The sequence below is a fragment of the Sander vitreus genome, chromosome 17, assembly GCF_031162955.1.
Source record: "Sander vitreus isolate 19-12246 chromosome 17, sanVit1, whole genome shotgun sequence".
Lineage (NCBI taxonomy): Eukaryota > Metazoa > Chordata > Actinopteri > Perciformes > Percidae > Sander > Sander vitreus.
In genome coordinates this window covers 4,558,686-4,583,036 of record NC_135871.1, presented here as the reverse complement: position 1 = coordinate 4,583,036, position 24,351 = coordinate 4,558,686, and the positions used below count along the sequence as shown (strand labels likewise).

Here is a 24,351-nt window from a genome sequence, read left to right as displayed (position 1 = left end):
AGACCAAAACCAACAATGTGTTAATCTGTCTCTTAATAAATTCTGACTTCCCAACTTTGACTCTGGCTCTCACCCCCAAGTCGATTGGCTATATCATTTTCTAAAACAGCTGGGCTGTAGTTTTTAACAGACGTTATTTAAACAGGAGGAAATGGTACATTTGTTGGGGACTATTTTTTGCAGGAAACGATCCAAACAGTTCTGTCAATCAACTAACTAAAATATCTATGAGCTTTAAGGATGCAGTATGATGGGAAAAAAATACAAACTGTGAAAAATGAAACTGCTGTTGATAGGCTGTTATGAGCCGATGTCTGCATTCACAGCAACTTCAGGTGTGTTGGCTTAATGACACTGCTTACCAAATGGGGGAGCTGTAAAACCATGGGGTTAACCCTTAGCTAGCAGTTAGCATGGCGCCATTAGCCACTGTTAGCCAGGACCAGTTGGGATCACTTTACTGGCTGTGTCTCAATTGTTTTTGTGAGTTAACAACTCGGGTAGTCTAACTATATAATTCAATGTGACTACACAAATGTTGAAATGACATAAAATGTCTCCATCTTTCAAATACATCTCCAATATTTACCCGTGGTTTGTAACGTCTCTGGTCATGCAACTGTTAGAAACACTGTTTTGTTTTGCACTGTTGTTGTTTTTGCACAGTAGCCTACCTTTTGAAAAGATGCCTGAAGTCTGGAATGTGTCTGGGGACACTAGTTGTTGCACTATGACCATTAATTGCACTTTATTATGTTGTTCTATGCTCATTGCACATGTTGTGTATGTCTTGTTATTACATTTTGATATTTTTCAAATATTTTAATAAAGAAGTTCATGTTTCAAGTTAAAGTACATGGAATCTTAGAAAATCCTTTTTTTTTTTTACCATGGTATCGAAATCGGCATCGAGAATTGTGTTATTTTACTGGTATTGGCACCGACTACTGAATTTTTGGTATCGTGACACCCCTATGCACAACTTTTCCATGCGTACACTGTTGCATGCAATGGTACAGTAAATTGGGAGCAGTAAATCAAACTGATTTTGAGTAGTTGGTCCAACCGTGCTGCTATTATTGACCCTTCGCTAAGTCCCGCCCCTCGAAGGGAGACTGGCCAATCATAGCGTTGCGTTGTCTCCGACCAGGGTCAGACGACTGTATAGCTTGCTGTGGATTTCGAGCTAGTAATGGTTAAACAACATGGACTACAAAAGAAAAGGTTTTGTGTTCTATTGCTCAGAGCGTTTCTGGTTGGTTTGTCAAATGTTATGGTTCAGTGGATAAAATACCTGATTACTTGTAGGCATTGCCAGAAACAACATCGACACATCGTTTTACGTCATATTTAATGTTTTATGTCATATTTAATATCTTCAGATCAGTACAGTGTAGAGACTGACTTTCTTTGTGTTTAGAAGCAGAGATATGCACCGTTTCAACAAGGTCCTCTAACACTTGTAGGCCATCCAGAAGCTTTTTAATCTATTATGGAATTACAGTGTCTTTGTAAAATAAATAATTATGAATCCAAAAATCAACTCACATAATCTCTCCTTTGCTTCGTGACCTTTCAAACCATGCTCCCGCCGTGTTTTTAGCTTTGTACCTAACAACGGACCCTTCACAACAAGCCCTACAGTGTCTTCGTAGCCCTTCCAGAAGTTTAGTAATGGAATGTCAGTGACTTTCGGAGACTTTGTACAAGTAATTCCAGAGCGAATAATCCACGATTGTGCGGCTATTTAGTGTATTTAGTCATCTTTTTGTACCAAAAATCAATGTATTTGCGTTAGCCAGTGCCATCTTGGATTGTGACAACTGTGACGACTGACAACTGTGTCGACCAATCACATAAAGTGATTTTAGGATCGAGTTTGCTCAGCGAGAGAGCCCATACAGGCGGGCCTTATTTACTGTGTCTGTATGTGTGTATTGGCAGAGTCCTGGCAGAGTCCTGGCAGATAGATAAAGAGATGTCAGAATGAAGCCTGTAGGTTGAAATGAGTGTGATTTGACAGAAAATGCATTGAAAATGACACAAGTAACTTTTTGAATAAAAGTGTATAGACTTTTATGGGAAAAATCTAAATAGTTTCATATTTTTGTTAGTTACAGATAACAGTTAATGGATAACAATTTTCAAAAGCCAAAATTGTTTATGTTCTCTGTGTGATTTCAATGAATTTCTGTGAGATTCCATTTCTTTATTGCCAAGATTTGGGATAACAATTTTCAAAAGCCAAATTTGTTTATGTTCTCTGTGTGATTTCAGTACATTTCTGTGAGATTCCATTTCTTTATAGTCAAGATTTGGGATAACAATTTTCAAAAGCCAACATTTTTTATGTTCTCTGTGTGATTTCAATACATTTCTGTGAGATTCCATTTCTTTATAGTCATATAACAATTTATACATTCATGTGGCATCCCTGCAGCATACATATCCCGATACTCCAGGTTCTCCGGAGAGAAATTATGTCTATAACTTGTTCACTTGTTAACTGTTCACACAATACAGTAACGTGAGCTATTTAAATTAGCTGGATACATGGTTAAACATAATTTGCTCTTACCAGTGTATCGCTGTGTGTACTTCGTCCACAGCAATCCCACCAATCAGTCCCAAAACGTTCCAGTTAGAGAGTAAATGCCCTAAACATATTTTTTGTAAATCTTAACAATCATTCCCCAAAAGAACTAAGCAGGCCTGCCATGTTGCACGATCCAAATTGTCTTCAAAACTTGCCATTTTCAGCGTCTAGCTTGCTAGCTCCAAGTTTGTTGTTGTTTTTCGTATCAAAGAGATTTTGAGAACAGTGACACACAGCGAGCGGAATGTAAGGGGCATGGATGTCAGGCTTTATCCTGGAAATGTACTTCCGTTGATTCAGACTCATCACAAAAAAAACTAAGTCTAGGGGGCATGACTATACTTTGGGAGCATATTAGACTAAAATGGCAACTTGATTTGCTACTTGCTTTACTTATACTTCCCCTTTTGAAGTGCATAAGTCAAGGCACTTAACAATTGTTTGAAGTATCAACGTAATAAGAAGAAATAATGATTGTGAGATGTGTAGTGGGCAGACAAACTCCATTTTGCATACCAACTCTGGCTCTTTCCAGCTTTGTCTTAATATCAGTTGAAATAATATAGTACACAATTGTGGCACTAATCATGGATATATCATGTTGTATCAAGGATAAACCATCCTGTGTGTGTATGTGTGATTGAGGCAGGAGCTGTATGGGGCAGGGAGGAGGGTATGATGGACACTGGTAAAGAGACAAAGAGAGAGAATAGGAGGAGGTATAGACAAAGAGAGAGAAAGAAAGCAGATGGGTGCTTTTAGTGTGGAGCCCTTCCCCATCCTCTCTCCCCCCACCCCCCGAACTCCCTCTTTCTTCATGTTTGGCTGGAATGCCACACCCATGTCTTATAGTATTAATAATATTCCCAGGTCCTCTTCACACACCCTGCCCAAATCTGTACACATGGATATTTCCACTGGTTTTACTCTATTTGTCTGTTCCTCTTCTTTTCCATCCAAATATCAATTTATTGCATAAAATTCTTGCTAAAAAATTTCAAATTTAGATATTTTCCAAGCTGTATAATCAAATGTGATATTGCCCTGCCTGTCCCTTTGGGTTCATAGTTTCCAAATGTGATGCAAGAAAGCTAACATTTTAACATTTTCTTCCACACTCTCACACAATCTAATCAAAAAAGTTAACATTTATAAGTTTAACCACACTGAGCTGTATTAGATTGTTTTACACTGTACAGGTGTTCATGATATTATGTCTATGCCCTGGATCTTAACTGCATTTTCATAAACACAAGTCTAGGATAGTGTTAGAAGAAAGAGTAAACAATCAAATTTGAAAGGGGAACACCCTGAAATGTCCCCGTAAAATGTCCCCAGAACTTAATTTAGACCCTGGTTCCTGCTGTCCAAACGCAATGAGTTCCTCAGAAGATTCCTAGTTCCTAAGGAAAATTCCTAAGGTCTAAAAAAAGGGCTTTTGTTTAAAAAAAATACAATACAATGAATACAATAGTGGTAGTTGCAGCAACAGTATTGGTAATGGTTAGGTGTCTTTACTGTAGTAGTAATAGTAGTTGTGATAGTGGTCAATATTGCAGAAACAGTAGTAGCTTTTGCATCTATGATAGATTATGTTATTGACTGCTAGTAGTGTGTAGGGAATTCCTTTATTAATAAGACAAATAGAGTTTATTCCTACCTTGTAATACAACCCACAGGAGCGTTTCATAAATTAGCGAACCCTAGCGGTGACAGGAAATACAACGGTCGCAGGTTTTTTTAAACACCGGTAACGTTGTGAAACGGTCGCAGTTTGGTTAGGTTTAGGCACTAAGACTAATTAGTTAAGTTTAGAAAAAGATTGTGTGTTGGGTTGATGCAGAATGTGACTTAGCTCCGTTTGTTCCGTATAAACTTTGACTTTAACTGTTTCTGTTTTTTTTAAACAAGACTCGAACCCCGGTCTCCTGAGTGAAAGTCCTGTGTTTGTCAGACCCACCACCCTATCCTACCCAAGGCCCCATGTATGCTGTAAAGCCTGTAACGTGGATGTAACATCATGTAACATGTAGCTATCGGCTAGTAGCTAACATCAGCGGTAGCTAGCATGGATGTATTAAGAGATTGGTAACACAATACATTTATGCCTACATAACGTTACTACAGACATAGTGATTACATCCCCTTGGTTCTCAAAACAGTATTAATCTTAAATTAAGATAATTCATTTTAAAGTAAGGAAAATGTTTTTTGTAACTTCAATACAGTGTCACTATCACTCGACATGGTTTAGTGGTTTATTGTAAAAGCTAAAAAAGCATAATGCAGGTCAAGCTAAATAATGGAGCTAGTTAGAGCCGGTGTTGGTTTAGGTTTAGGGTTTAACACTTATCTTATGATACATCCGAGGGCTGTATGCTGTAAAGCCTGTAACATGGATGAGGGATGAAGCCATGGCTGTATTAAGGTAGTTACACACCAACCAGAAAAGGCAGTCGGACTGATCAGTCGGGTCCCCGAGGTCCAAAAAGTGCCTCGGAACACACCGAAGAGACGCCGACTTGAGCATACGCTCTGCGCGTGCGCGAAATGTAATACATCTCCATAACAGCATGCGGCGCTGCTCTGTATTGTTTCCCAGAAATTGAAAACCGGCAGCTGATTGGACGAACGTGTCACGTGGTTCTTTTTTCTCCGGAAATTCACAGCCAGACTGTCATGGCGGCTTGTTCAGAATACGATCTCATATTGTACTAAAATAGTTCACCGAAACGTGTTTCTGAAACCATTTTAAGCGAGAAATAGGCCATGCAGTTGCTGAATCTGTCTTCATTTCAGATTAACAAAGGTTAGTTTAAAAGATTTTGAGATGCTCATCCTCACGCCATTTCCGGGTGAGTCCCGACTGCCCTGTATCCGACTGAACATGTCGGGTCGGCCCAAATGAAGGCCGACGACTCCTCCGACGGACGATGGCACGGGACACACCAAACAAACTCGAGTCACAGACCTTGCCAGACGGTCCGACGGCCGATAATCGGCTCTATGTGTCACCACCTTTAAGAGAAGCTCTGTTCACGAAACTGCAGGCTAACCTTAGTAGCTAGCTAGTAGCTGGCTGGTAGCACGACATAATGATTACATCTCCTTGGTTCTCTAAAAGCATCCTTAGTTTATTTAGATAAGCATGTAAACGATCAGGAACAACGAAAACACAATGTTTAATGTTAGTGAATATTTTAGACAATGAAATGGCGAGTTCATGAGTTCGCCGCGTATACCATGGATGTATTAAGAGAACGACATATACTTGTTAGAGACACGAGGAAGAAGCTCATGAACGTGCAGCGTTGCTACGACAACACAAACAAACTGTTGCTAGTGTGCATGTCCATCATGACGTCATGGGCCAGTCAACGCAGAAGATCGAGCTCCATGACTGCTTTATGCGCTTTTGAGCAACTCTCGTTGGAATGAACGGGGCTTCGCGACGAACCTCGTATCCAGTTCTCTTAATACATCCGTGATCCTACCTCCTATTTGGCGCAGTTATACTTCGTCACCTTACTTCCTGCTCTGCTCCCGTCATAACTACTATGGCCACTAGGTGGCGCCACCACTATAAACGTAAATATAGGTTGCAATTGCTGCTTGAACAAACAACTTAAGTGGGCGTTTTTCGAGGGAGGACAATCTCCCCAGACACGTGTGTGACTCAAAAATTACAGCTCTGTGTGTGTCTGTATGTATGTGTGTGTGTGTGTGTGTGTGTGTGTGTGTGTGTGTAGCCCTGGCATTTTTCTGCTTGTGCGTCTATGGGAATTTATAGACCCTGATGATATAAAAATGCATGTGTGCTGTCACAGTGAGTATAAATGGAACATGATGGTCGGCAAACTAATTATGGTGACAGTGGTAATCCTGCGTGTTACTACCCAAAGGTGCAACACGGTGATGGATGGAAGCAACATGTAGTCTCATGTACTGGGCTGGAGTGATGAGTGGGAACAGTGAACTCACCATGAGTCAGGTTCACACTCAAGTTCACACTGATAGTTACACACACACAACCTGATACATACACAGAGAAATGTAGACACTAGGGCTGTTGGAACAAATTCCGAAAGTCGAATATAATTTGAATAGTAAAAAAAATCAAATAATAATAAATAGGTTGGCTAACGTCAGGTTATCTCCCTTTTCTCATGTCACGTCAAATGAACGATAAGTTACGAGAGTGAGAAACACAAGGCATTATGCTAACGTTATGTATGTGTGACAGGCTGCAGCTGCTAATCGGAAGAAGGATGGGAAATAGTTTTAACATGACTTTAAAATTGACATCCACCGAGCCAAAATGCTTATGTTATCAATAGTTAGCTCGTTCTGTTTTCCTAACTTCGTCGCGAGTTATAGGAGCTTAGCTGGGAGCTTCATGGAGACAGCTCTTATCAGCTGCCCTACAGCTGTCAGAGTTAGCTTCGACTTCATATATTACCTTCTAACAGCTGTCTTCTCAGTAACGTGACAATCTGCAAGAAACAGGTTGCTTTTAAATCACTAAAATAGTAGTGGCAGCACCATTTGGCGTAGTTATAAATGCCATTAGCATCGTGGCTAACACTACTGTTACTTAGTTTATGACAAATTGTTTCGGCTGTGCTTTCTAACATGATGTCATTGTGCTAACCGAGCAACGTTAGCCTTTACAACAGAGCCGCTTCATGACACTTGTTATATAATATTTCATTACAGAGTTCTCTGATGATTTGTGTTTGTCGCTGTGTGTGTGGTGGAAAATAATGTAAACAGAGAGCGGCGTGCCAGAAATGCAATGCGCCATGACGTAGGTCCCCTTCAAGGCCAGGCTGATGTTGGAAGTCCCTCTAGTGGACAGACTGTGTAACAACAACCACATGCTTATAGTGGCTAATATAGTATTGACAATGCATAAGCCTGAGTAGTGTAGTACATATTAATAACAGGCTGCATATGAGCATTAAATATTTGAATATAATTTGAATATTGAAAAAAAATAACAAATGAAATTCGAATGGTATTATAGAGGAAGACTGACAACTCTAGTAGACACATAATAACTATAGAATAGAACATTCACTGATATTGTAGCATGACATGTTCTCTGTTATGTTATTGTAGGTTCTGATGATTATGCCAAATTTTATAGCACGTTTGGAAACAAACAACATAGCCTTTCATTATGGTTTGAATGCATACATTGTTAACCGGGACACTGTTTACAGAATGGAAAAAGAGAAGCAAAGAGAAGCAGAGAATGAAAAATAAGGATAAAGCAACAGCAAAAGGGAGAGAAAGACAAGGAGCGGGCAGATTTTGCACAGAGAGGGAAATAAAATAAGAGCGAGGGAGAAATAAATAAAGATAGATGAAGGGAGGGAGGGAGGGATGGTGTGGGTGCAGCTCTCCAGTTGGTGTTGCTATGGCCCTGCCCTCCCTGCTCACTGAGCCATTTCCTGTTTTTGACCTGAAATCTTTATTTAGAGCCATCCCTCCTCGCTGCTCAGCATTCATGAGTCAACTCAGAATCCAGAGAGATGAAGACAAAACTAATCAGATCTCCATTCACCACAAAAAGCTACGTACTGTATGCATGCACGTGTCGCATGCACAGAGCGACCCAGGCTAACCCGCCTGTTAGCCCTACTCCAGCTGAGGCTTCATTCAGGCTGTTTGCATGATATTGATATATTGAGAATCTCTGTTGCCAAAAATAACACAATATTCCTCTTTTCTTGTCTTGTATTGTTTGAGCAGCGGGTTGCATAAGCTCTGCTGTCTGCACTCATTGAGCTCAGTTTAGCCTTTTATAAAAGAGTCTCATACATGTCATACTGTCCAGTGATGGACGTTTTTGTCTTCAGCCAATGATGACTTAAGACTTACAACTTACGACTTACAGCTCGCCGGCCAAAAGTTGCAAGGGTGGTTTTTCCGCTCACAGGCGCTAGGGGGAAGCGAGACGACGACCATTCAACCCGAAAAAAAAGTCATATAACCATTCCAATGACACCTAAGCTGTTCAGCTAAAGTAGGTTAGGTTTTTTTTTTAAATCACAAATAGGCCAATATTTGCTATAATATGCTGGATTCATATTATTGTATATTTTCATTTTTGAAAAAAATAAACTTTCAAAAAATTATTTTTTAACATAATTTGGCGCCCCTCCCTGCACTAACTCTGAGGAGCCCCTAGGGGTCACGGACCCCCTATTATATATCTCTGACTTAGGCTATTGTATTTACATTTTTATTTTTATTTCACACTTCCTTTGGCACTGTAAATGTATGTTTCACATGCCAATAAAGACTGTTATAAATTAAATTAAGATCAACTGTTTCTCCGTGAAGAGGAGTGTAAAAGGGAGAGAGAGAGAGAGGGAGAGGTGAGCAACATTTAGCTGTTTTTCTGCGAAAGGATGGTCAACAAGACAATGAGATTCGACACAGAGATTGGCAGTCGGCTCCTTAGATGAATGTGGGTCACCACTTATGTATTTTCTTGACTTTGTTTTGGTAGTTGTGGTGTTTGGTGTAGCTTCATCGTATGCTAAACATTTACCTGGCAGTCCTTTCACAAACTTGTCCATGCTTTGCTAGCAGTGCAGCAGAACCATGCATATTATTTATTCATATTTAGCGTCGCTGCTAAGGCCTGGTCAGACCAGTATTTTAAATGGTGAACTTTCAGGTTAAAACTGTTCACTCCAATGGCATTGCTGCAAGCTGGATCCAGTCACAGAGGCAAGAGTTGTGTTGAACTTTGGTGACCTTTGACCAGCAAATCTGCAACGTTGACCAATAGCAAGCTGCTATGACAGCTGACCTTTGAGATAACAGAGAGTCAAAGAGTCTAAATGTCTTATTAGCTGTTTTGCAGTGTTGTAGTACTCAAGACAACTTTTTGAAAGGTCTCGGTCTCAGATCAAGAGGACTCTGGATTTTATTTCATTATCATCATCACATCATTACTGTGATTGGATGTAAAACTCCCTGCTTCAAATGCAACCAAAAACTTGACTCATTTCTATTTTGAAATTTGTTACTGTTGACCCCCTCCCCCTTAACACGCAATCCCAAGAACATAAACGCGGGAGACAGGAGAAGAAGCTCTGGCTGTCTGGGAGATGTCAGCCAAATCGTCGGTAGGACTGGGACAATTCGTCGACATAGTTTACATAAAAGCGTCGTCACGCGTAGAAATCTATAAATAACCAGCTGCCTCCAGCAACAGCGCAAGTATGGATTCCTCGCAAGTTCAACAACACGTTGAGAAAAAGGCTCGCACACGGTCTTCTAAAGTGTGGAAGTATTTTACTCTTAATGCCAACAACAACGTGGTAGTTTGTAGACTTTGTAAAATGCATCCCTGAGTCAGGATAACAGCAGCAAAACACCAAGTTCTGCTCACCTTTTTGTCCCTTTCCCTCCCAAGTAGAGTTTAGATCCTCTGCCCAAACCCGAACTTGACCCACGGGCCGCCTTGGCCCGATATGTCCCGCCATTATCCTCGGGCCGGGCCGGGCCCTTCATCAAGTATTTATTTAAACATTACTTTATTATCCTAATTGGGTGGGGAGAAAGCTATGCCTCTCCAGCTTCTCCCGTAGCTCTGGGTATATGTCCTGCCCTGACTTGAGTGTGAGGTAAACTCACTAAATTGTGTCTCCCCCATCTGTAACACTGTCTTCGATAATTGCGCAACCAGGCCAGATTGTTTCAGATATCTCACGAGTCCTTTATAACGTCAGTTATAACAGCCCACGTATTAAAAAATTGTTGGGTTAAAACGGGCTCGGGCTCATAATTCCAGTTAATGTGTCGGGCTGGGCCGGGCTCAGACACAACGTGCACTGTAGACGTGTGCTATTATCAACATAGCAACGGAATGTGTTCCCACTAGTAGCCCAACGGTACATTAGTCCGTTAATTCGTTTTAATGCCCCGCTATGACTTAACATTAAGAATCATCAAACGCTGTCAGTCTGCTGTGTTATTTTTTTGGTTTACCATCATCTTGAGTGACCCAATCGATTACAGACTGTTATATTAGACACTGCAACTTGCCTTATGTTGGATTTATTTGATACATCTGATTTCTTATGTTGCTAAAATTGCACTTTTTTTACTGTAAGAATAAAGGGAGAAGAGCTTTGGATGTTAAACAAGAGCTTATTCATTATTTTGCCTACTACTGTTAAAAAAAAGCAAATACAGGCTACTCTTTTGCACTTGCTCTGTTAAGTTTTTATTTTTGTATTCCTTCTGAAAGTGACTTTATTTTGTTGTTGGATTGATAGCCTACATCTGGCTTCAGGTTCCACTACAAATTCATTTTACTTGAACAGTGCAGTGTTAAACAATTTTAATAAATAGAGACTTCAACCTTATTGAAATTTGTTTTCTGTAAATTGTTAATAATTGAGCAATGGGAAATTAATTGCTTATTGAAAAATGAGTCGTTAGATTACTCAAAAAATGAATCGTTAGATTAGTCGACTAATTGAAAAACTAATCGCTAGATTAATTGTTTAAAAAATAATCGTTTGGGACAGCCCTAATCGTCGGTCTTTACAGTGGAGAGTTTTAGTGCACCATGAAGACTTAAAAGATGTTTTCCACCCTGACAAGAGGAGAAACTGAGTGATTCTGTGCCAACAATTCAGTTCTGTAAACACGGGACTCAAATTGTGACAGCAGGTTGATCAAAGCCTGTCCTGAGAACAGGCAGCCCGTCTTGGAAAATAGGGAGACTTGTATTGTGATTGTGAGTGTATCAGTGCACAACTGGGTGAGTGTGCAGCAGGGGGCAACAGGGATACAAACGGTCTGAGATGCCCATTTTCTGCCCTGCTCCACTGGTGTTTTTGTCTGTTTGGAGCAGACTCTGCTGGGTTTTGTTTGAGTTTACTGGACATCTTCCCGCCATCTGCTGACGGGTAGGACAGTTACCGCTAACTGGCCGAACAGCACCATCAGTCCAGTGCTCATTTCTGTGACCACTCACTATTCTCGTGTCAATAAAAGAACAAATTAATGATTCCAAGTTCTCAGTAACATCATGCCTACGTGCAAAACACCAGCAGATACTAAAATCTCTGATAAAATACTTTAAAATTAAAAGCATATGACTAATTTAAATGTACTGGTAGGGCATGTATTTAAATGGGGACTTGCCACAGTAGTTACAGTTCTAAACTTGAACATTGCTTCCACTTTAGAGTTTCAAAGTCTTGTTAATGTTCAATTACATATTTAATACTGAGAGGGAGAGAGAAATAGAGATACAATATTACAGAACATACCATGTGTGTGTGTGTGTGTGTGTGTGTGTGTGTGTGTGTGTGTGTGTGTGTGTGTGTGTGTGTGTGTGTGTGTGTGTGGGCGGAGCAAAGTTGATGACGCCAATTCTCGGGCAGCTGCTAGGTTTCAGCTTCTCCTGCTGCCTTCATGTGCTCCTCGTAAATTTACCTGCCAGTAACAGGATGGATCCTGTCATTATTATTCCAGTTATTGTTGTTATATTAAAGTGCTCATATTATGCTTTTTGGCTTTTTCCCTTTATTGTGTTATATATCTTTTTTGTGCATGTAATAGGTTTACAAAGTGAAAAAGCCCAAAGTCCACCCCAAAGGGACTTACCATCTCCAACAGAAAACACTGTTCACAAACTGCTCCAAATAGCTCTATTGTAGTCCAGCTTTTACTTCCGTGACAAACGAGCGGCACTTTGTAACACACGTTATAATGCTCGCCTAGCTGCTAGCATGGCACGCCCCTCATACTCTGCTTCTGACTGGCTAGCAGTGCTTACCTATGTACTGCGCATGTGCGACTCCTATCAAAGATGGAACAGAAGTGAGATGCCTCACTCGGTAGCTAAAACGGAGAGCTCAACACACAGGGTGAAAAGAGGAGTAAAAAGGAGCAATACAACAAAAATATGGTGTTTTATTTTTGAAGATTAAACCATGTAAATCTATTTTGATATAACCTCTAAATACAATTATGAACCTAAAAATGTGCATAATATGAGCACTTTAAAAATGACCTTGGGAGTATCATCGATGGTGTTTTAAGGAAAGTAACTGTCAAAAACGTATGAGTATCAAGGAAAGGAAATTCATTCTAGGCTAAATGCCATCAGCAGATTTCGTCCATATTAATCTGTATTAAATATTTCTAAGTATTAAGGAAAACATTTTCAGGGAGGCCTCTGCACAAAAGAATGTACCATCTTAAAGCTGATCACATACTGAAAATGAATATTTTATTTATTTTTTGATTGCCAGTTACATGGTAGTGGAATGCATCTAATTGACCGCTAGTTGTCACAGCCTTTTGCTGTATGTCCTCTAAATGTCCCATCTTGGTAGCTCCATGGGCCGCTTTGTGTCTTGCTTGTGCCCAGGACAAGAGGATCTCCAAAGGCCGCCACCCAGCAGATTATCTAAAGATTAGAGGGCCCTTTTGGTTACTTGCTGAATTCTCGCTATATTACAAGATACACAAAAATCCGACTTCAAGTAATGCCCTTCCACATTTGGAGTTGCCCATGTTCTCTATTTAAGTGCTATATTCACCATACATCTTAGCATTGAACACCGGTTTTCCTTGTGTGTAACTTGGTGTCATTTGTTACACACTGATTAACTACTATCTTGTTACGTTTTTGCTTCAAATGACACCAATTGCGGGACATAAGCGCACGTGCAGTTTACCACGCGAGTATGTCCGACAGCTCTTGAAGGCAGCATCGTTCCTGCGAGCGGAGGCACTTTTCTCCTCCTATCAGCGCCATTGTGTGACAGAGTCTCGGGGAGCGAGGAGGACGGCTTGTCCTTCTGTAGCCGACAGGACTGTTTAAATACCCTCCATGTTTCTCTTTCAAACTCCGGACCTGGATGTGGTAAGACACCGTTTTTTTGTTTTTCGAATAGCAAAGTAAAACACGCCGGAGGAAATACATTACGGCAAGGCAGTGTAACGTTAACGTATTTCTTATGAATAATAGACACGGCGGAGGTGTTTCAGTAGTGCGGTGGGTAGCGGGGTCTGGTTGAAAAAAGTTTTCGTATTAAATGGATAATATCTGGCAATACGTGTCCCCGCCGCTGTACTTCAGTGACCCTGTACCTCTATCTGCCAAAAACTCCTTCCAGTTTACAGAGCCGAGGCAGCGGCCGCCACTTTCCACTTTATCACTACGGAGAAAAGTCTGTCTCATAAACTTTTTTTTTTACCCAAAAAGCACTAAGTGCTTTCCCCAAATACACTCATCCATTAGCATATAACATACTATTATAAATAATAGATACGTTAGTCATTTCTACTAAAGTTATTCTATTTTTTTAAGTAAATAGGCTACCAAATGACATAGAATGGCATACTCTTGCAGGTAAACGACATTAATTGAAACTGTATTTGGGGCCAAATATAATGGCTTGGTTAACTCTACATATTTGAACATGTTTTGTCAACAACACCATAGAGAAGATGGACTTCATGTTTACACAAAAGCTATTTGCAAGCACACATAGGCCTATTTAGTCTTTATTGTTAACTTGTGTGGAGCATCTTCTTGTACACCTTAACCTGCTCTTAAGTAGTACAGTAGGGTTTTGCAGTGGAAGTGGAAGTGATATGGTCTCCAGTGTTTGGGACTGTATAGCTGTGGTGAGTGGAGTTTCATAACGTGAACCACAAAACGGCAGTGTGCTCTTATACTGACTGTAACGTTACCTCTTCTTCACTTTGTCACTTTCTGTGCTGTGAGCCACAAGTAGGGTTGTGCCGATGGACGATATTATCGTCCATCGTGATGGCTGACCGACATCATGATGGAGAGCCACCATCGTGATGCCACGCCCCCCACCCTGTCAGACACACACTAATCCTAGTCTCTTCTATAGCTAACCTAAAAACTTTGCAGGCAGGCGTGGAGCTGTGGGTGGTCCTGAGCCCGCCCACATTGACAGCTGGCCCGCCCAATCAGAAATTCAAAGTCAAGTGTGTTGGTGTGCAAAGCGCCGCAACAATCACAACAACCATGGATTGCTGTTGTGGCCAACAACTGGAAACTTTATACATTGTTCGTCTGCTATTTCATCACTAAATTCACTTCTGAGACTTTTTTTTGCGAGAAATCAACTATGTACAGCTGAAATATGGGCCGTTTTACGAATGGCTAATTGCTAATTGCAAATTTCGTCCGACTTTGTCAGATTTTAGAAGCTCCACAGTCTGACGTGACTGCCGGCCGGTGCCTGCCACAGACCCGCTGTGAGCTGGCTGGAGCTCTGTCAGGAGACTCGCGTACAAGAGGCGTTTAGTTCCCTGATCGTTTGTTTAAATAACACAACACACATATCCATTATAAGATTAACTGGAACCTGTGGTTTTTCGAAGTTATGATGCTCCACAAGAGATTGCGGGCGTAACATAACAAGCTCGCTGACCGGGCTGTCACACACACCGGCCACGGAGCAGGCAGAGGAGAGGGAGAGCAGCGTGTGACAGGGCAGAGAGATATACCCGTCTCCCTTTGACAGTCTTGTAAATAAATTATAATATGTATATTAGAGCTGTCAGTTTTCCTGTATCATAGGCACCAATTTATGTTTTCCTCCATGGGTGCTCACGGGCGCATGCCTTTTTAAAAAAAAAAAAGTAGTCAAAAAATGTTTGCATTTCAGAACCTTAGGAAATGGACAGCGGCCGACACGAACACACACGCCTATTAACTCGATAATAAAGCCGTAAAGTAGGCTATCTTTCAACTCAGGACAGCGCCACTTCTCACAAATACAGATAGGATTGGAGATGAGAAGTTTAACTGACACGTAACCACGATCAGCGATCTGCAATGTTTAATTTTAAACATTCCATCGCGATGTTTTACTGTAAACATCGTCAACTGCCAATTTAGGGGACATCGCCCAACCCTAGCTACAAGCTTCACATAGGCCACTTCAGAACGAACTAAACTAACCCTTTTAAAGTGGACCAAAAAGTGAACTAACCAAAAATGAGACTCTGTTCTTTTTCCGTTCACGTGGTCAGTTTACTTGAAAGAGCATTCACTTCTCTTTTTGGTCCACCAGCTCTGATGGGTCCTCAGTAGGGCTGCACGATATGAGGAAAATATCTAATTGCGATTATTTTGACTGATATTGCGATTGCGATATGATTCACGATATTGGAGGGAATGATCATTTTTGCATCATTATTCTCATTTTCATTGACAATTATTAAAATTTAAAAAAATGTAAATGATTATAGTGTGATTTTTTTTTGAGAGGATCTGTACTAAAGAAGGATGTTTTCTTTAGTCTGTAGGATAAAATCTTTAGGCCGGTACATCAGCACCTCAATACTTAATTCAGAATGGTTTGACACATATTTTGCTATTAACAAATATTGCACCCCCTTGCGATTTTGATATTGCACTAGTCCATATTGGGATTTCGAAAACAATTGCGATTAATTGTGCAGCCCTAGTCCTCAGGGCTAAAATACATTGGCAAAAGGCAAAACGAACCTGAAGCATATTGTGTTCACAATGCACAGCTGAAGAGAACCGTGACGCAGACTCAACGAGTATGGTTTGTTCCAGAGGGGTCTGAGTCCCTTTGGAGTAAATCACTAAAAGCAAAAAAATGCTGACTAATAGGTCTGAGTTTTTTTTGGAGGGCTGAAACGGACCAAGTTTGAAAACGCCCTTTCTTTGTCTGTACGAGCATCCACAATTTAGACTCCCATCAGCCCACAGAGCCCTGCTTGATCAGAGCTGAACCCCTTCTGAGGAGTAGCCAGATGTAATGCAGAGTTACACAACTGCCTATACTGTAGTAACCACAGTGGGGGGAGGAAAGTCTAGTTTTTTCTGAGTGCGGTACCCTTCAGGAAGTCCCAGGGCTCCAGGTAGGGTCCAGAGTAAACACGTTGATTTTAAATGTCACTGTTTATTTGTATCTGTATGTGTATTTCATTTACTGGAATATGTCCAGTAAGAGACCATGACAATGGCTAAATTCTGATCAGCCTCCACTCTACACTTCAATACTAAAGCTTTCTAAACAAAATGGGGAAAAATGTCAAGCCTTTTAGTTTTAAGATGCACTCCCCGATTTTCTTTTTAGCACCCAGTTGTCCCTCCAAATGTCCTCCCAGCTTGCTGCTGTTATTTCAAACTCAATACATCAATTTTGATCTGGGAGGAAATTTGGGGGATTTGGAGGCACTATAACAAAATCGTCTGTCTTCACAGGCATTTTTAGAAGGCCTTGATGTGAATATGTATTGGACACCATGAGGTGACAGCTGCAGGCTTTTATTGTCCATTTCTAAGGCTTGAATTTACAGAAATAAGCAAGTTGTGTTGCATCAGCTACATTATGAGAGATGAATGTACTCTATATTGCATACCATCAGTAGCTGAATAACTAATAATAGTCATAAGGCTTAAGGTGCAGCAGTAAAGCTTCAAGTGCAGCAATAATATAAGGCTTGTACTGCATTCACAGGGATTATGCTTAAGTAGTAAGCGTGCTGCCTGCAGTAAAAATGATGACACTTGCAGCACTGAAGCTGGTGCTGCTGTAAGAAGGTTGCCACTAAGGTAATAAGGCTGGTACTGCCTTGATACACCCATGCTGCAGTAATAAGGCAGATACTGCAGTAATAAGGTAGATACTACCATACATACACCCAGTGAGCAGATATTTTGACGCTGTAGGTTTCTGTAGCTACTGAGGCTTCGTCACTGGAAGTGTCAAGCTGTGTTTTCCCCCCTGAAGACGCAAAGAGTGGAGCGCTCAACAGCATGTAGACACGTCTGCTGACCTAAATCTGCTCTCTTCTGCCTTTTATTTATAGACTTAAGTGTGTGTGTGTGTGTGTGTGTGTGTGTATGAGAGGGAGTGAGTTTGTGTGAATACACTAATGACCAGGCCCAAATGGAATCCGCAGATTTTTTTATTTATTTTATTTTAATAGTTTTCAGGAGTGATCCAGAATGAAAATCGGCGTAATTTAGCAAGCTGTTTTTCTGCTTGTGGTGGAAATGTTAACATTCTAAGTTTAATTAGAAATTTCTGTGTCCGCAGATTCCGTGTGGCCCTGCTTAATGACCAGAAATTTTAGTGGCATACACCCACTTATTGTGCATGTATGTATGTGTCGTTATGACGTTATTGCTCAATTCTGTAAAAGCAATAAATTATGTTTGTAAAACAGTGGATTTTCTTTAACTAACATAGTACATTTAGTCCAGAAGAATCAGGCATTGAAGCACAGGCACCTGCCAGGTCTCTCTGTTGATTGACTGTGTGCCATGTAAGTTTGGTTCTTGGATAAACATATTCAGTTGCTTTACACTGAGAGGTCTTTTTCAGCTTTTTTGTCCAGCTCAATTCTGTTAATGAGGGAAGAATATTAGAAACAACAACCCCTAAAAAAGCTGTATATGTACCCAATGAACTGGCAACTGAGTTTAGTTTCAATATGAGTCAGGTTTTACATGTCAGTGGCTCTCGCAGTGTGTGATTAATCTCCTAACTTCAGACACCTTAACTTGCACCTTAAATACTGTAAATCAAATAAAGATAGCCATTTATAAAAGAAAAACAGTGCTGCTCTCACAAATGAATTGTAATAGATTAATTGGGCACACACAATTAATTAAAAGCAACATCCTCCAGATACAGACACCAACTATCTCATCTTCTTTGTAACGGTCCACTCCACCCTGAGCTTGCCATGCCAGTGCTCACACCAGTGTCTTTATTAATGGGATGCTGCATGTTGCACAGTAGGAACTGTAGTGTTTTGTAACCAGGTCTGTCATTACGTAAGAGATCAGAGTGAATTCCTTGTCTGATACCCAGATGACCTCTGTCACGTGGGCATTTTATGATCACTATGAGGGAAAAAACACACACACACACACACACACACACACACAGAGGTTTGTAGTATGCACACACACGGACATTGTTTCTAGCGGGGCTATTCAGTGCCTGAATCGGACCAAAAAAGGTGCCACTACCCTTATTCAGCTGTTGCATGACATGTTAATCACATGTTCCTTGGATATATTTATATGATTATCTTGGTAATATATCACAAATTCAAATGTATGTTGTATGCATTTCATTACATACATTCAGAGTTTGACATTAACTTTTTTACACAGCAGCCACTGTGGCTAGTGGTTTTCCAAAGTTAGCCGTGCAGCATTTTCACTAGCCACTATTTTGTAAGAAATTAGGTTTTATTTGATAAAAGTTAAAGAACTAGATTTGCAACCCTTTTTAAATGTAAACGACGAACGATATCAAGACCACATAAAGTGTATAGGCTCTAACACTCCAGTGATGAAATATTCAGCTGTGACAAGTTTATGTGTAAAGCTCCTTTTGTATTAAAAAAAATGCAACCGATTAAGACACAGACGTAACAAAAGAGTGGCTTCTTATTGCATAAGTGATGCAGGGGTGGAGAAGATGAATTGAAAGAGGTTTGGAGCTCGCACTCGAGCAGTCAGCAGCTGACCCCAGGTGACGAGAAGCGGAGCGCGCAGAGCAAAAGTTTGTTGCCTTGGTTGCACCATTTTCATTTTTATTGGTGTGCGAGATTTGGTGACCGTCGGGGCCGGACGGACCACCATGCATCCACAGTGGCCTACTCCAGTGACCAGGGTTTCAATATTTTGTTGTTTCCTCAGCATTAAGCTGTTACTGAGACGCAGTTACACAGGTTCTTAGAGGTGTGTACCTACTCAGCACAGAAGTGGCGGTACTCAGGCTTATTCATTTTGATTCTTGCTCCCCTCTTCTATCTGTCCTCCATTGTTGTTGTTCAGAAAGATTTTTCAGCAATGTCACAATAAAAGTGTTTTCAAGATTAGTTTGGGGTCAAGTATGGGGGGTTTAAGCTCATTCTTATAGGCTATTTGACAACTTACTGTAGCTAACACTAGTACCAGTGCATGGTCATAATATAGCTAATATTCATAATAATATAGTAATATTAAAACGTTGGCTGCAAAATTGCACTTACAGCCACTTAAAGGTGCACTATGAGTTCCTGCATGGTTTCAGCGGGATTTCATTTCTGTCTCAAATCGTAGGCATCTCTCCTTGATCCGCTAACTGCCTGCCCCCACACAGGGGTCGTAAACGTCAAACAAACACTAGGGGCACAGGCTGTGCACCAAAATACAATAAACCACTCCAGCCAATCACCAACAAGATGGTTGGGGGAGGGGGTGGGGGTTAGAGACAGTCAGTTAGTCATGACCTTTACGGAAACATGGGGGGAGGGGTGAGCCTGCTGTGTTTTGTTTGGAATTTACTTGGAACGTCAACAGAAGTGACCATGCAGGAACTCATGGTGCACCTTTTAAAGCTTTAGTGCGTAACTTTTTGATATTCATGAATGTTCAAGCCATTGCCAAATGAGTTGCAACGAATCTAATTAAGACTATCAGCTCCACACAACTCTCTCTGTATTTCTCAATATGACTATGTTCAGAAGATTGTGTCGTCCGGCGACTTTTGCGCGCAGAAACTCAAGTGAAGATAATGACCTCTTCTGAAGAGTCCATCATGTTTTTTTTAATCATCCTGTGTCTATGTCTTTTTTGTCCTCCTTAGCTACTAGCAACTGCGTGGAGGAGGGGTGGGGGCTGTGCGCGATCACGGTAGGCTTGTATCATGTGGACGTGTTGTTGTCATTACTTAGAATTCCTCATGGGGGAACGCACTATAGCTTTTAGATAAATAAACATGTTTAATCTAACTATAAAGCAGGGAATCTCTTTCTGTGTGTCCTTGGCATATCTCGAGAAGCGTCTATCTGATCTTCTTAACACTTGGCGGGTGTATTGCTGGGGGACGTGCATGTGGAATTTGATGCAATTTGTAAACGTGACACGTTCAATATTAAAGGTGCAGTAAGCGATGCTGCATGAAGATTGTTGATATTCGAACTCAACTGCCAAACAAATACAACCCCCCACCCCCCACCCCTTCAGTATCTCCGCCCCCGAGATTCATGGACATACATTGCCATAGCGACCACTTCTGTTAGCGTCTCTGCTGACTAAAACGAAATATGGCAGAGTCGACATTAGCTCACGTTAGGTTGGGGATTAGCAAACTGTCGCTACTGCTGTAAAGCCAGCGAGTTGGGTGCAGCCTTCCCGAACAACAGCAAACGGACAACGTTAAACTGACCTAATGAAAACAGCAAACAGTGAAACGGCGACGCTAACGCTGTTACTCACTTGTCTGTAACGACGAGAGCCCTCATCAGTTTTCATTCCTTTGAAATCACGGAGGTTTATTTTTTCATATTTTTATATATATATAATTTTTTTTTAAAGGTTATTTTTTGGGCTTTTCCGCCTTTGACAGGACAGCTAGGTGAGAAAGGGGAGAGAGAGGGGGAAGACATGCAGGAAATCATGACAGGTTGGACTCGAACCCTGGACCTCTGCGTCGAGGCATAAGCCTTTCAGTATATGTGTGCCTGCTCTACCCACTGAGCCAACCCGGCCACGAAATCACGGAGGTTTCTGCAGCGGTCAAAAGCCTCACTGATGTTGACAAGGCTCTTCCTCTGTTCCCGGTCATAGAACTTCTTTTTTTAATTTCCATTCTTCAGTCCTCTTTAGCTGTTTTTCTGCCAACTCTTGTTGTTGATAACTCCTGGCCCCGGCCACTGCCTCTCCCTTCTCCCCCCGCCCCCATCACTCGCTTGAACGCGCCACCTGGTGCTGATTGGCTGGAATAGTGTTGTTTGGCTCGTGCGCACCTTTCTGTGCGGGCTGTGTAGAAACGCAGATTTTTTTTTCAGCGCACACAGAAAATAGAGAGCTCAGTGACCGTGAGGAGATATTTGCTGAATTTGACAAAAAGTGTATTAGAATAACATCGCTTACTACACCAAGTGTTTTTCCTAGGTTTGTGGAAGACTGAGGTGCATGTATATTGCTGGGGGGTTTAGGGGTCCTCCCTCAAGAAAATGTTAGGTTTTTCAATAAAAGAAAATATGTAATTTCACATAATTTTGGTCCATTATTATTATTATTATTATCATTATCACCACCACTGTGTCTAAAACGTTGGAAAAGCTAGAGCAGATAATAAAAAAACAACTCTTAAAAAGCTTAAAGACAAAACTTAAACCTAAAGAAGTCCACTGGGGACCAACTACAATCATTAGATCTTAGAAAAGTCTTTTAGTTACATTCATTCTTTAATAAACTTGAATAAACTTATTAACGTCTTCTGCAGTTTTAACTTTGCTACGTGGGAACGGGCGATCAAAAAACAAAAAATAAACAGATGGCGTCAACAGATGAAGTTTAAAAGAAAATTAAAGCAGGTCATAAACCACTTGCCGGCCGCACAGTTTCCGCTCTGAGCTGGCTGAGCAAAACTCAAATACAAGGAAAATAACAATGCGGCTCTAATTACCAACCAAATGTACCGATAAAATTCGATTCGTCATCTTTTCTGAATCTGTCCAAGCATCTTCTGGATTCGGCAAACACAGAATCCACCAAAGAGCGCATGCTAAAGTATTAGGTAACCCTTTATTTTAAAGTACTTATTTATGTTTATAAGCATCTTGTAAGGTCCTATACATGTTTTAATAACTGTTAATTACTGCTTATTACAAGCACCTTAAAATAAATTGTTACCAAGTATTATTTTAATTCTATCCAGGTACTCCCCTCTCCTCTCACTAAACGCAACCGTGTTTCACATTAACGTGAAATGGACCGAAAGGAAAAGCAGTCCAGTGAGAGCGTCATTTTTCTTTCACAAAAACCACTAAGACGACAACGCAGCGCTTTCTACAGTTACTCTGGTGTCTTACTGATTTTAGCAGCTTTTCCCTAATCACCTGCTCACATAAGGTCAGCATCATCTGAATGTATTATCATTTTGTGTTTTTTTTTGTTTTTCGAAAGACGAGTCTCGCCGTCCCCCGTGCTGCGGCAAAATGAAATCTATGCTCTACTTGGTGGTGGTTATGTCAAAGCAAGTGACTAACACGCCTGTCTGGAAACTAATACCTCCACTAAGTGTATATTTCACCGATGTTTCTGACCGCGAGTAGCCACGACTTGGGTGTGATTTATTTTCTGAAGTAAAACTATTAACTGTTAATAGTAAAACTATTATTACTGCACAGTAAAAGTCCTGCATTCAAATGGTTACGTCACATGAAGAGTCAAAGAGAGGCATTATCGGCACAATGTAAATTGATTAACATCTGTTCAAGGTGGAGCTTTCATCTCTAATATAATGCTAGATAGTTAAATGAATAATAATATTAGCATCATATTTTAATTGTGATAGTTTGAGTAAAATCTGAATCTGCAACATAACCAGTAACATTTCATAGTCATAATATAGTAGTACAATGATTTCCTCTGAAGTAGTAGTATACATTAAGTCGGTAGTATACAGTTAAGTTGCTTATTTTTTAAGGGCTTTGGGGGCCTTTTGTAAGTTATTTCAGGGTAGTTTGGGTTAGAATAGTAACTCAATTATAATCATTATAAATCTATACTGTAGCTGTTTGGGGCCTAATACCACAGGCCAATACCCTGACAAGCCAGACCCACATCAAGATGTTGGGTCTGGGAACGCACCATTGACAGGGCTCAATCCGAGGGGCGGGATAAGCGGTTGTCTTTCAAATTCCCTCTGCACGCAATAGGATAGCGCTACAACCAGGCAGAGCAACGAAGAAGGTAGCAGAACTAGTTGATAGATTACACTTTTGCCGTATCCGGTCGGCAAAACTCCGAACACATCTTCCTTTTTTAAGAATGATTTCAGTGTCGTTCTTTGTTCTTTTCTCAAAGAAAAGCTCCAAGTCTTCCAGAAGGCCGCTGTTCTCAGCAGCAGCAGCCATAAGCCCGCCCACTGACTCTATACACGATGTGATTGGCCTGACTAGAGTTTGGTTTTTCCAGCTTGCTTTTACAGAGAATGCCTAGACCCCCCTAGGGTGTGCCTAGATTTATAGGCTAACAGGCCAAGCTATTGACACGTTCCGAACGGGCTTGTGTTAAACCGGATTATTAGTCACCTTTAAGTATTTAAACCATGACCATCACCAAACCTCCTATCGGCATTTCACCAGAACCAGGCATTCCAGAAATATGGGTTTCTTTCAAGCAAATTGCCAATTTTATAGCATTTGATTTTTTTGATTTTTTTTTTTTAATGGTTTCAAAACAGCATCCTGACTAAACTTGGACATAAACCAGTTTGTGATTCACTCAACATCATAAATTCTGCTTTGTTTTAACTCAAACTTAAATTAGTTCTAATGTCATATAAATTAGGTTTATTGACCATGAATATAAAAGCTAAGTGACAAAAACGTGAAAAGCACAGAAAAAAGCAACAAAAACTTAGAAAAAGCGCCAAAAATTCACTTTTGACCCGGAAGGACAACAAGTTCATGGTCGAGAGGAAGACAACACAAGGGTTAATGAGACGTCTTGAACAGTTTAGTTGGTGTCACTTGAGTGTCACAGATAGTCGCAGTCTGGTTGAGAAAAGACACACATACTGTATTTTCCTGGTTTAGGGTATTTGCCTATTTTATAGCAGGCCCATGCAAAAGAGCCAGTTAATGATGGTGAGTCTTGATGACCTACTGTCTAATTGTAGCACTTTTAATGCATTTATACAAGTGCTCCAAAATGGCAGAGAACCAGAATG

At 40.7% G+C, this 24,351-nt stretch overlaps 1 protein-coding gene across 3 annotated transcripts in view; it reads left to right on the top strand.

The window, feature by feature from the left end:
* The window catches only part of sertad2b (SERTA domain containing 2b), a 70,843-nt gene that overhangs the window by 34,801 nt on the left and 11,691 nt on the right, over positions 1–24,351 (top strand). Inside the window, exon 1 of one of the 3 annotated variants that reach the window (XM_078273072.1) lies at positions 13,388–13,505. The exons of the other annotated variants lie outside the window; for them this stretch is intronic. The gene's annotated coding sequence lies outside the window, so the exon portion shown is untranslated. Of the gene's footprint in view, positions 1–13,387; positions 13,506–24,351 lie in introns of those variants that run through there. 3 annotated transcript variants of the gene reach the window in all.